This window comes from Labrus bergylta, chromosome 16 (assembly GCF_963930695.1).
Source record: "Labrus bergylta chromosome 16, fLabBer1.1, whole genome shotgun sequence".
Lineage (NCBI taxonomy): Eukaryota > Metazoa > Chordata > Actinopteri > Labriformes > Labridae > Labrus > Labrus bergylta.
Window position 1 is genome coordinate 9,748,802 of NC_089210.1, and position 13,441 is coordinate 9,762,242.

Here is a 13,441-nt window from a genome sequence, read left to right on the forward strand (position 1 = left end):
CACCTGCCAATACAGGGCCCGACAGAATACCTCTACAACCACTCAGCCAGACCCTGCAGAGTCCATCTGCTCTCCACAGTTTCTGTGAACTCAATCACAGAGCCAGAAAAACAGAGCTCAGTCTCCAAAATCGAGGCGCTGTATTAGGACCTTGTCACTTTTTGCACTTTAGGCCATCTTTAAATGCCCTCTGTGCATGTTCCAAACAAAGGTCATGCTAGATATGTGATTCAGAAACATGTAACTAACACATTAGCCTGCATACCTTTTGTCTTCCACAATGATACTCCTGATGTTTGCTGACAGGCCCTGAGGTTTGAAACTTTACTCTTTGATAATCCCACACTAGAACATACCCGCGGCTGTGTTGCACTGTTGACTGTTCAGACAACGGCTGAAGGGAAACAAACAATTTGATCTTTTTGGCAACGTTAATCCTTAAATTAAAGATTGTATTTCCCCTTCCCTTTTTAGATTTTAGTTTTTATTCACAAGATTTATATGCACACATTTTCAGATGTGAACTGTAAAGTATGGGATATAAACTCATTTTGATTCTACTAATGTCTCTATCCATCCGCAAAAAGCAAACCAGACCAATAGAGTGAACCAGACTTTTCCATGGGATTGGATTGTGATGAGTAAAACATCATCAGCAAAATGTTTATTTCAGAGAAACCATCCTGGTAAGACTAAATGAGGTGTATGAACTTTTTTGACAAAGTTTACAAAGTTTACAAAGTTTCACTGCCATTACTCAACAATTATTATTCCTACCAAAGCACAAATTGATGTAAAACATATATATGTTGTGCTAACCACCAATAAGGCCAGATCATCACCTTAACAGCAGCAGCAGGTGAAACTCTTCAGTCTCTGGGAGCACAGAACAGGTTGCTGTTTGACCGCTGTCTACAAAACCTGGTTACTTCCCGCAGGGCTGCGTGGAGATGTGCTGTGGCGTGTGGGTGCTTACTTTGCTTTTACTTAACCACTACAAAATAACAGAAACAAACGTCTTATTTCTCAGCTCTACCATTTTATTCTGGGTAATACTGTTTCCTGTCTGCTCTCTCTCTTAATTGGCTGGACAACTGCTGCTTTCTCATTCACTTTGGAGCCCGGGGTTTAAAACCACAAGATACTCTGTGATTTATAACTCTTAATTATGTTTTCACAAATGGTGTGTTTCTTAGAACAAAGGGTTCCTCAACAAAACAATAAAACACAATGTGAAGACAAATAGCTGCTCTACCTGAGGTGTTTGAGTCCAAACAGCCCCAGAGTGTTTGGGTTGACTCTGAGTCCTGACCTTTCTGTGACGGGCAACAAGACAAAAATACAGCATCCCTGAAGGGTCAAAAGACGTCACATTATAATGACTTACTTTAATAAGGAGAAGGACGAAGCACCATCACGCAACCCGTCTTTTATAATGTAGAGTGTCGTCATGTTGTTGTTGTTTTTTTGCTATTTATAAAGAGAGCAGGTTTGTGTCGCGTTAGATACCTCGGTCTTCTGATACATAAACTACAGAATAACAGAGGGAGAGAGAGAGCAACTATTATGCTTAATATGTCCCTGTTCCAAACAGCACGCCATGTCGGAGATGATTTGGATTCCTTCCTAATCCAAACAGCTTTATTGGCATTAAAGAACGTGTCATGAAAAGCTCTACGTGTAATCAGCTTAATGGTAAAACCATTGCGAGCCAACACAAGTGTCTTTAATGCTGCTAATGACAGTTTAGTGCCAACCATTGAAATTAACTGATGGGAATCTCTTGTTAACCCCTCCCCCTCCTCCACTTCCTCCTCCTCCTCCTCCTCCTCCTGCTGCTGTTGACTTTTCTCTCCTTTTTTTCCCCATGAGCGCTCACACATGCAGCAAAGCAAAGAGAGGGGATTTGCATTGCAGACACGAGAGAGTGGAGCGTTTCTCACTTGTTTGAACTAGTCTGTGTTTTTCTTTTTGTTTTTGTAAAAGTGATGTAGAATTGCAGACTTCACGACATGTCATCTGTCCTTGTGCGCAAACAGCTGCAGGATTTGTTTTAATAAATAATTTACAAGACAGGATATCTATACATTACAAAACAAACACCAGTGATATATTTGTTAGCTTCTCTGCCTGAAAGCGCTTTCAGACTCGGTGTGTAAATGGCTATACGAGCAGGTCAATTCTTCTTCTTCTCTCTTTTCTAAGTACACGATAATATCTGTTTTCAGCAGCCAAAGATAAGACCTATCATCTCTCAGCTGCTGCAGCCTCTATGTTTCTCTTCATCAGGAGAGTGTGGGGTAATTAATTTGTTGGTGTACTGAGGGGAAAAAAGTTCCCTGGAGCATTGTCATTCTTCAAGGTCTCTTTTAAGTTGAAGTTCCTTTTAGCGTATTTTTAAATAAAAAAAGAAAAACCCTTCTTTGGATATCCAACTTTGTAAACAGCTTTTTGCAAAACTTTGCTGCATATTCATGCCCAGTGCCTTGGCTTCTAAAAACAAGTGCAGAGCCCTCATTGGTTTATCTCTGGATTTGTGTATCTGCAGTAGGGTCAGTTGAGCGGTTGTGAAAAGAGATGCTAGAAAGGAAATCTCCAGTGTGAGAGGCCTGCTCGACTTTCTGAATACATTAACCGACTTTTTCTGGGATGTTCTTTGAGTACAAACGAGTACTTTGGGTATAAACTCTTCATTAAATCCTCAAAGTGCTTTGATGACAGGACGTGGCTATTTTCTGCTCTGTGTGGTGTTTTAATTATCCAGAGAAAAGCATTATTTAATCACAGAGGGAATTCAGACTTTCTGTAAGTGAGGGAAATGTAGCGTGATGAAAAAAGCTGGTGTGGAAACAACATTAGAGTGGATTTTCTCGGCCTTGTTAAATATAGTGTTTCCAAGGGACCAGGGGCCCTTCTGAGGCCGGCCTGCATGGCTACTGGGATTAGAGACCAAGCAGGGACTTTCATTCAGTTCTGTCAATTATTAGCTGGTGTTTGAGTCCGGATTATATCGGAGGGAGGAGCAATCAACTCACAATTACTGTTACATGAGGCTACTGCTGCATCCAGACAACAACACAGTGAATACATTGAGCGGTACAAAATGATATAGAATTGAAATGAGCATTGTTTTAAACATATTTTAGCAAGCACATGTGATCTCCTTCGGGAAATAATAATGGATACAAATAAGGATTACTTACTTAAATATGATTCTGTCAAATATTTGTAACTGTGTTTTGATAAAAGTTAACTTCAACATCTTGAAAATGCATCTTTTGTTCTTAAAACCAGATAGTAATACCTAAATGACTGTGTTGTTTAGCTCCTGTAAGAAATTCTAGATTTACTGTTCTTCATCAAGAGCCTTTCATTCAAAAAATAGTTTTTAGAATGCTGCTGTGCTGCCATCATATTTAATGCTGTAGATCTCAGTTAACTTCTCAGTCTCTGTAAGCTTTTTTTAAACGTTTATTTTGGGCCTTTTGAGAGACAGTGGATAGAGTCAGGAATCAGGGAGAGAGAGAGAGAGAGTGGGGAATGTCATGCTGGAAACGATCCACATGTGGGATTCATACACGGGCTGCCTGCTTTGAGGACAGTAGCCTCCATAGCACTAACCACTAGGCTACAGGCGCCCCTCTTGTAAGCTTTTAACCTTCGCCCATGTTATAGTTTGATGGACGGCTTAAACAAGCTGAACTAATTAATGTGAGTTAAATAAATATGTTTGCACTTACCAAGTGAATCTGACTGGAATGACCTGCTTGCCTCATGAGCTTCTCGTTATTTCAGCTCAAATGAAGGAGTTAACAAGCTGGTGAACTCTTTGTTTATAAAGCCTCAGACAGAACTATTTCACTGCAACTTAACAAAGCAAATAATCAAGTTGTTGAGTGGAGCAATTCTGTGCTTTATTTGTGAGGCTTTTTGCCAGTAAAATAACTTTTTCATCCAGCACTTTCCTTTTGTGATTCACCTCAGTTACAGAAAGAACACGATCTGAATATAGTGTGAGCAACAATTTTAATTCAGTCCATGATTTTATGAGGATGAATATTGTGCGAGTAGGCTGTAGTGCCAAGATAATTATTTTTTTAGTGGGTTCATTATTGCAATGGTAAGCTCTGGACTTTCAAAGGCATCACTTATCGTTTCAGTCAAACAAAGATGTTTATATAGTCACATTGCTGTCCTTCTCCTTTCCAAAGAAAGGTGTTTGCATGATTGCTAGCATGCCTCCTTGTGCATGTTTTGCATACATCTCAACTCCTTTAAATGCACTGGAGGTCAAAACAAGCATTTACTGATCAGGCAGTCTTACAGTGATGCACCAGCAGGTCTGATTAGCCAAACACAAATGCACCCTTACATTCACACACAGACACAGCGTGACAACAGAAAGAGAAAGCAACGCGAAACCCAGACCAACAAACAAAGTCCGCAGCAGGGAGGAATCTCACCAGCTCAACATCCCATCAATAATTCAACAGCCAGTGGCGTGAGAGGCAACACAAAGAGGAGAATGAGGGATAGGAGTAATGAGAGAGAAAGATGGAAGACACAGAACAAGAGAAGTGATGAAGGTGAGGGATGACCGAGGGATTCAAAATGAGAAACATTTGTGTAATGGTTTTGAGAGGCCAGGGTTGGACTGCAAGCAGACGTATTTTCTGGTCTCTGAACTGATCATCATTCGGTCCTCAGAGGAGCTGACCTCAGTGCTGAGACTCAGATCCTATTAGTCCAAATCACTCTGCCATAATTAGTCTCTCAGCAGTCTTCTGACCTCTGCTCTCTACATCTGTATACCTTTAATATGTCTGCCATCGCTCCTGTGCCCACCTCAGACATGGAAATAGATTCACTCTGTGTCACGGTCGGGCTTGCAAACCAAAAATGAACAGTTGCATCATATTCCCCATTTTTTTTTCTTTTCTTTTTTTTCTCATTTTTTAATATTTCTTGCCTCAGAGCAGATGTTAATCACACCGCTGAGTGTTTGGCTCATTCTTTACAGCCTACAAATCCCCCTTAACCATTAGAAACTCACCAGCAGCAGCTTATCTGTATAAGTAGGGCTGGGGCAGAATGCTTGTTTCATGAGTCAATGATTCAATGCTACTTTATGAGATTCTGCAAGTATTGGTAATCAACATTCCATTATATTTGTGAGTCTTATCTGTTTTTTTGGTCAGGGGGAAAAAATATCCTGAACCTTTTAAGCCCGAATATTGTCATACTTGTGTAATTAGTTTGACTTTTTTTCCTTTGGTATCAAATGGACTTGGTAAGTGGAATTGAGCTTGTATAGAGCTTTTGTTGTCTTCAGACTATTCAAAGTGCTTTTATGCTGCAGGTCACATCCATTCACACAATGATGGCAGAGGTTTCTATGTAAAGTGACCATCAGAAGTGTCTTATGTCCCAACATATCGGACATGTTGCTGCAGGAGCTGAAGATTGAACACTACCAACTGAGCCACTGCCGCCCCATTATTAATTATCTACTGTACTGCATGATTGTCAGTGGATGAAGCCCATTTTCTTGCCTCTATTTGCAAAACAAAATCTCAATGAAATCCTTCTCCATTTGAAAGAAAGTCAAGTTTTCTAATCTGCCCTAGATTTCATCTTTGCACTGTTCAAAGGGTTGACCTCCTGTGCTTTTTTTTTTTTTTTTTTTTGCAAAGATCTTGTGAAATGTTTTAAAAGTCACTAAGCAACACTGACTGCCGGATGGGTGATATTACAGCAACACATTGCTCAGTTACATTAACATCCAGCTAGGACTGCAACCTAGAAGTTGAGGATTTGAGTCATCAGACGAGATGACCCAGATTTTGTTGGTGCAGGGGAAACAGCATGGCGAGCTCTGAACTTAACAGGCATGTCTCTAAAGGACCTGGTTGCCAAAAAAAAAAAAAAAAAAAAAAAAACTGTGGCAGGAAAAGAAGTATGACTTTATAAGAGACCCTGGTACGACTTCCTCTACCACCAGACAATGTGGTTGACTCTTTAACCTCAAGCAGCATGGCAGGAGAGATGCTCAGTGATGTGTTAAGAGTTATGTAACTAAATTATGACCTGGATGCACTCCTTTTAGTTTCTCTGACTGTAAATCAGATATTTTTTTACATCAGAGAGGCTGAACAATGGCACGTTAATCTTTGGAGAACAAGCTCTTGACAAATTAAGATACAGAAGCTGACTCCTGCAGTTAATCTCTCCCTTCTTTATGTATTCTATTTCTGGTGCACTTGCATGGAATAAACAAATTCCCATTTTGACAGGACATGTTCTTCAGGAAATGATGGATGGTTTTAATTTAACATTTTCTTATCGGCACTTTAAAAAAAAAAAAAAACAACTAAAGTGCATGTAAAGAACTTTTCCTATTAACATTCAGTTTTTCATATCTTGCCTAGATTGACACCTTGGTTACCTTGGAGATCTGTGTTCACTGGTGACAGGGACCAAATTATTTTCTACTTAAATACCCTGATAATTAACACCTACCTCCTCAAAAACACTTGCAGGAATGATGACGTTATTACCTGTAGCTTGTCAAATATTGCATTACCCAGCTCTCTCTGGAACACTAATCCTCTCTGTAGAGGCTTAAAGTCTGTTTTTAACTCCAGTTTCCTGACCAGATATACCAATGTAAAATGGTTTAACATGCTTGCTCTAAAAAGCTGCCATGCATGTCCATCATCTCATTGTCCTTAAGGTTTGCTGTTTGGATAAATGTGCTCTTTTTTCACAGAAAATGTAATACAATTTTCCACTTTTGTCTCAGTAAATGACCAAAAAACAAGAAGACTAAAATACTCAAATATTCAAATGAACACAACACCATTATTACCAATCAGCTCTTTGATTAGTTTTTTATATTTCACAGAAAACTTTGAACTTGGCAAGTCACTCGCCAAACAGATTTGCACGGCATACCAACTGGCTGATGCTATCAACGGAGGTCTTTATGTGATAAATGCACTAGTAATATTTGTCATTTTTGGACACATAAAACGGAGTCATGGGGAAGTGACATATTGGGGATTTAGATAAAAGGGGTTTGGCATGGCTTCATGATGCTGCATAATGCCCTCAGAGTTTCTGTGTAGTTAAAGTTGCATACAGAAACTCTTCTTATCTTTGTCACATTTGACTATGAAAAATGCATCAACTCCTAATTGGAACTTGCATATTTTTTTTAAGCTTTGAGGACTTCCAGCCACCAAATTGGTCCTTTTTTTTTTGTTTGATTGACATTGTTCTGACAGGTTTGTTGAGGCATAACTTTACAGTTTTATAAGGAAGAAGCAGATTAAAAAGTCCCCAATATGAATGCTTTTTTTATGGAGCATAACAGTTCCCCAGTAATTGACATTTTCTTCCCGATTGTTTTTTAATCAAACTTTATAATCATGTAGCAACACATAAAGTTTAAAATGTTTTTTTTTTTTTTGTTAAAAAGAATATTGTTTTAATGTATTGATATGTTAGAAAAATTGTTAAACATGAAAAGTAATGGATTGTTTTAAATGGATACATAATTTAATCTGAAATCGATTGCAGGCCCCTGAATCGAATGAAATAGAAATCATATAGGAAGACTTTGTAATACCAGCAAATGTCATATAGTTGTCCAAAAAATCAATATAATATCATATAATGATGAAACTGGTGATTTTCACCCCTAATAAGTAGTTTTGTTCTTAAAGGTTGGAAATCTCCACCTCATATTATTTTTGTGTATGTCTGCTGTGCTGACCTCTTGTGACCTTGAATCTTTCAGCTCCATTCAGCACAAAACAGCCCAGCACAGTCAGCTGCCTGTTAGAATCGCGTCCCGTGGGAAGAGAAACATGGACTGATGTACCTTCCAGAGAGGGTTGACCTCATGTAGAGCTCGTACAGGAGCAAAGAGACTACTCACTATCTCCCCTCAGACAGCGGCACTCTCTGACTTCCTGCCTTTTCCTCTGCTGCTGCACTGAAGGGACTAGTATTAACTTTTTGACAAAGAACTTAAAATATACTTTCATACATAGACTTAACTATTGTAGCACCTTAGGCCCTTCACAATAAGGGCTTTTTTTTGCTGAGTTGGTGAAGGGCCAGGGTGAAGTCAAAATGTGCCGTTACTGGAGTGTAATTACTTGCCTCCAGCACAGCACAAATGTAATGAAACTGGCAATTTCCTCTTTTTCTCTTTCTCTGCTCCGAGACATGACTGGACCTATGGTAAATCATCCACAATGCAAGGGCATGGAAAGAGCCAACAGGCTGTCAGGGTTTATGTGCTGGTCTGTGGTTGAAAAGTACAGAAAAGAAGACTCTGTGAAAATACTCTGAAACGCTGAGAACACCAGGAAATTGCCAACACCCAATCACAAAGGCACTCAAAGGCACTTAAATGGTAGTGTTCTTCGATAAGTCTTCATTCAAATGTAGAAGAGCAGCATTTGTTTCGCTCTCTGTGACGACAGATAGTGTTCCCGTGTGTGTCAATAACATAGCAGACTTTTTTTAAACTCACTGTGACAGAAGTCATGGTGTCCTCTTTCCCTGAAAGTGGAGACGTAAAATGAATGTTGTTAGTGAAGAATGTTTGTGTCCTTTTTGGCTTAGGGTTGCATTTGTTTAACACTGTCTGAATGTGCCTTACTGAATTACTTCTCTAAGTATTGACTTCCTACTTTTTCTACAATGACCTCAAAAAGCCTCAGAATGAACGTGTTTAAGGAGCACTATCGGGTATCAGTTACTCTTTTTTTTAAAGGCAATTTTACAACATCAAAGATATGTTGACAAAAATCTTTCAACCAACATGTGCACTGAGTTAGAACATTGATTACATTTCAATCGGTTCATGCTTGTTTGTTGATGCTGACTTGGATATTGTGAGGTCTTATCGTGGACGTATGTTTGTTGAACTTTCCAAAGGACACAAACATTAACACGCTCCTCGGTGCCTCTTGGTCCTCTGCTCTGTTGATCCATACTGGGCCTGACTGGATGCTACTTACTCACGCCTGATTAATATTGAGGTGAGCTGTGCTGAGTGGAGGCGAGGACACCGGGGCAGTTTCAGTTTGCCATGCTAACATTAGCTGTCTCTTTGGGCCAGCGACTGTTTACCACATTATTTTTTAAGAGATGGAGAAGAAATTATGTTTGGATTTCACCGCTGTCACGTTCAGGGTGGCTCTGTGCGGTGCTGGGTGAAACCTCTTCTTCTTCCCCCGTCTGTAATTCCGAGCGGGATGTTAACGGGTTTTGCCTGCTCTGTAAGTGGGCTTTTGTTTTTATTGCTTCTTTAGGAGGAAGGTCCAAGATGTTTGTCTCCATGACGACAGTTATTCAAGAGTCTCGATCTTTTTTCTGTGCCAAAGCACTCTCCAGTACCAGTCGTCCCTCTCCCGCACTTCAGGATAAATGAACTTTCAATGAATAGCAGGAAATGCAGATTAAAGGTGGCACGGAGTATTTCCTGGAGTGTTGGGCAGCAATGGAGGAAATGAGCTGACACAAGGAATTTAATCACAAAAAAGTGCATTAAATATGAGAGCCAGGATGCAGACATGCTGATTTAGCCTGTTATACGTGATGCTTTTGCATTGCCCCTGTACATTTATATTTAATTTGATGTGACATAAGACAGTCTTGTTATTCATGTATACCTGAGAATGAGACAGCTCTGAAGTCTAATCACTCGTGGCGGTTTAGACACTTCAGTCGGTCTCTGTACTCAATTGTGATTGTGGTTCTCTCTGCCACATGTGCTCATCTTATCATCTTACATATTTGTGATCATTTGACTCAGCTCTTCATTGTCCTCACAAGTTATTCAGCAGTTCTTGTACCTCATTTTGCGTCTAGATTTTTCTTCTATCACTTATTCATCTTTTTTTTTTTTTAAAGATTTATTTTTGGGCTTTTTAGGCCTTTTTTATTCATCTTTAACTGATTCTCACATGCTCTTTCTCCTCCCTTCTTTTTGCCTTCCTGTCTCTTTCCATCTTGTACCGCCATCCTCTGTTCGATTTGTGATCATAGTCCTGTAATGGGCTCGTATTTTAGCTGGGTAGATCAACCATCTATAACTTAGTGTGATGTTGTAAAAAAGTTGCTGGTCCAGAGATGCATCTAAAATAAAACAGTGAGTGTAGCCAGGCAGGGTTGTAAGGACACAGTCGTTGGTATGCAATAGGTCTGCGTGATATGAGAAAAATGTGTAACACTTTTCAATATTATAGTTTGATATTTGATACATGAACAAAAACATATCCAAAAGGGATTTTTTCTTTTCACCACTGGATTGGCACCAATGAATCCGAGAATAGCTGCTAGCTAGCTTTAGCTTCATCTAATTGCAACACAATGGTGCGAAAGGTTAAAAACTGCAAAGACGTTATAAAAGATAAAGTCTGTTACAGTGGCTAACTCTGCAGCCAGCCATTAAGAAAAAAAACACACATTCTGTAACATGTACTCTCACTCCCAGATATGCAGTATAATAAACACACACACAGTCTCACACACACACACACACACACACAGTCTCACACACACACAGTCTCACACACACACACGCACACACACACAGTCTCACACACACACACACACACACACAGTCTCACACACACACACACACACACACACACACACACAGTCTCACACACACACAGTCTCACGCACACACACACACACACACACACACACACAGTCTCACACACACACAGTCTCACACACACACACAGTCTCACACAGTCTCACACACACACAGTCTCACACACACACACACACACACACACATACACACACACACACAGTCTCACACACACCTATCTTCCCCTCTGTCATTGACCAGATTGATCTCTACACCCATTAATAAAGATGAGGTGCTGTCTGCAGATGTGATATATCAATAAGCAATAAGCGCTCTGCGTTCTTACCATAAAAGTTGATTTGCAGGAGCCTTAATAACAGTTGTTTGCTCCCGACTGTGGGTGTTGAGCACCCCGGGGATCTTGCTTCCTCAGCTTACGGTATTGCAGTTTTTAACCCTTACACTGCTGGTGCTGCATGGATGTAGAGTGTTGTGTTTTATTTCATGATCTGCAGTCGCACAGAAATGCGTCGGCCATGACCTGATTGACAACATTCCTGAGCAGTGACTGTCACAACATTGATTTCTTCTTACGTCTGTGAAAAGTCCTCAGCCTCAGTGTAAAAAAGCGATTAAGCGATCTTGTCTTTATCACAGTATTGTACCCAACTGTACACACAAAAGCTGACTACCTGAGACCCTACTCCTACCCTGCTCTTTTACCTATATCTTTATTTCAGTCTATACTATATACCAAATGACAGACATGTTAAGTGTCCCCACGGTGATAATGTTCCTTCCAAACTCGTGTTGAGCAAAATGTAGAAAGAACATTATGCTTCAGTATTGTTTGGCTACCAAAGAGAGAACACAAGCGCACCAAGTCCTGGATTGAAATCGCAAGTAATTTTACAAGCAGTGTGACAAATTGTGGCTCCAAGGGGGTAATAAGAAAAGTAATAACGTAACTTTTTAAAAAATGAGATATGAGTAATCACTCCTCCCCTGCTTGAGTTACGAGCCCCGATACCGCTGTTGAATCTTTCTTTCTCTGTCTCCCTCTTCACTCCTCCCCCCCCCACCAACTACAATCTACAATCACTGTCACTCCTACACTCATTTATACAAACCTTTCTCTGCAGGACACCATTATGTACGAGACAGCAAAGATGTAAAGCTTCTCAGTCACAGTCGAAGATTGTTTTCTGTCATTTCTCTAAACTTTATGTACCCTGAAGCCAATGAAAAAGAACCAACGAGGTCATTAATTAAAAGTGTAATGTATGGACGCTTTCTGGTTTCGTTCTGTGCAGCTGTCAAACTGACATATTATATTTGGAGGGTAGGGAACACTGTTTGGATACTGGCACATCTTTGTTTCATCAGGATCAGGTATTGTTCACATATTCTTCTGTGAAGGATGTCTCCCCGGGAAATGTTCAGTTTGTTCCGCAAACACATGCAGAGTTGCCTGGTGACTGTTTCTTTATGATTCTGATTTAATCGATAGTTCTGCAAATGAATGTGTAAATGTATTCCGTTAGAAGCCCTAAAGGGTCTCATACTCTGCTGAACAAGGCAGTGTGAAGTGAGTTTTTTTTTTTTTTTTGTACTCGTTTAATGTTTATGTAAGAAGTTTTGCAGCTAGAATAATATAGTGGATTAATTGCAACGACTTGTTTTACACCGTTTAAAGAAAAAAAGATGAAGGAAATATGTAGCGGCTACTCCTTGTGGGAGAGAGTTTCTTCTCACATGTATCCTTTGCTGTTGTTTGTCTGCACCAATCAAATCACTGTTCTGATAGACAGTCATTGATTCTAATGTAACCGAACGTCAGTGGATAGATTTATTTTGAAGGGTAAAGTGTAGAAAATTGGACATGCAGAGACAGGAAGACTGTTTCCTGATAGTGAATCCTGTTTCCTGATAGACAACTTCTGTCATCAGCTTTGGAGAGCACTCCTCTCGGCTCCAAAATGATGTGGGATTTAAAGTTGCCATGGGAACATACAGTAATGTGTGTGTGTGTGTGTGTGTGTGTGTGGGGGGGGGTTTGAGGTTAGATGTCTTCAGCAAACTTAATTTAAAAAAGTAAGTCTGTATTTTTGGGCATTAATGATTTATATTTTGATTGACAGGGGAGAGAAGAAACACATTTCAATTTAAAACTAGAAAAACTAGAATCAGGTCAGAAAGCAATTGATTTGTCTTTGAACAAATAATCCATTATGTTTTCTTAATTTATATTTGTTGAATGGGGTCTCTCATAGCATCAAAATTCATATGCTTTGTTTTTTTGTTTGTTTATTAAGACCCCCGTTATTCTTCTTAGGCGCCACATGATTTACATTTATCACAATAGACAATCATAACACATCAAACATCAATTCTACATTAAATTCAACAATAGCAATTGACACAATTTAGATAACACAAACAATGTAGACGGGCTCTGAATAAATCCAGCTCAAATAAATATAATCTTTTAACACAGAATGTAAATGGAACCATTCAGAGTTCAGAAAGTTTGTCTCACTTCCTGCTTTGTCTCTAACTTACAATAACCGATCACGCTAACCACAAAGGGAAAATGTGCTCAGATTTGTTACTACTAATGCTTACAATCTAGCGATCTGTTACGATTTCTTTCGAAATTCATTTTTATTTTTTACTGCACCAACATTGTTTCCTTAATTTTTGATTCTGAATGCTTTGTTTTACGATTCAAAACTGTTTGACATCAAAAATAGTGTCTTCTAATGTGACTTGTGATCTAAAAATTTCAATATTTCATCGGTAACGTTTAAACATTTCGTGTCT

General features: G+C 39.4%; 1 protein-coding gene across 1 annotated transcript in view; it reads left to right on the forward strand.

The window, feature by feature from the left end:
- The window catches only part of asic2 (acid-sensing (proton-gated) ion channel 2), a 309,103-nt gene that overhangs the window by 42,897 nt on the left and 252,765 nt on the right, over nt 1-13,441 (forward strand). The gene's annotated exons all lie outside the window — the stretch shown is intronic.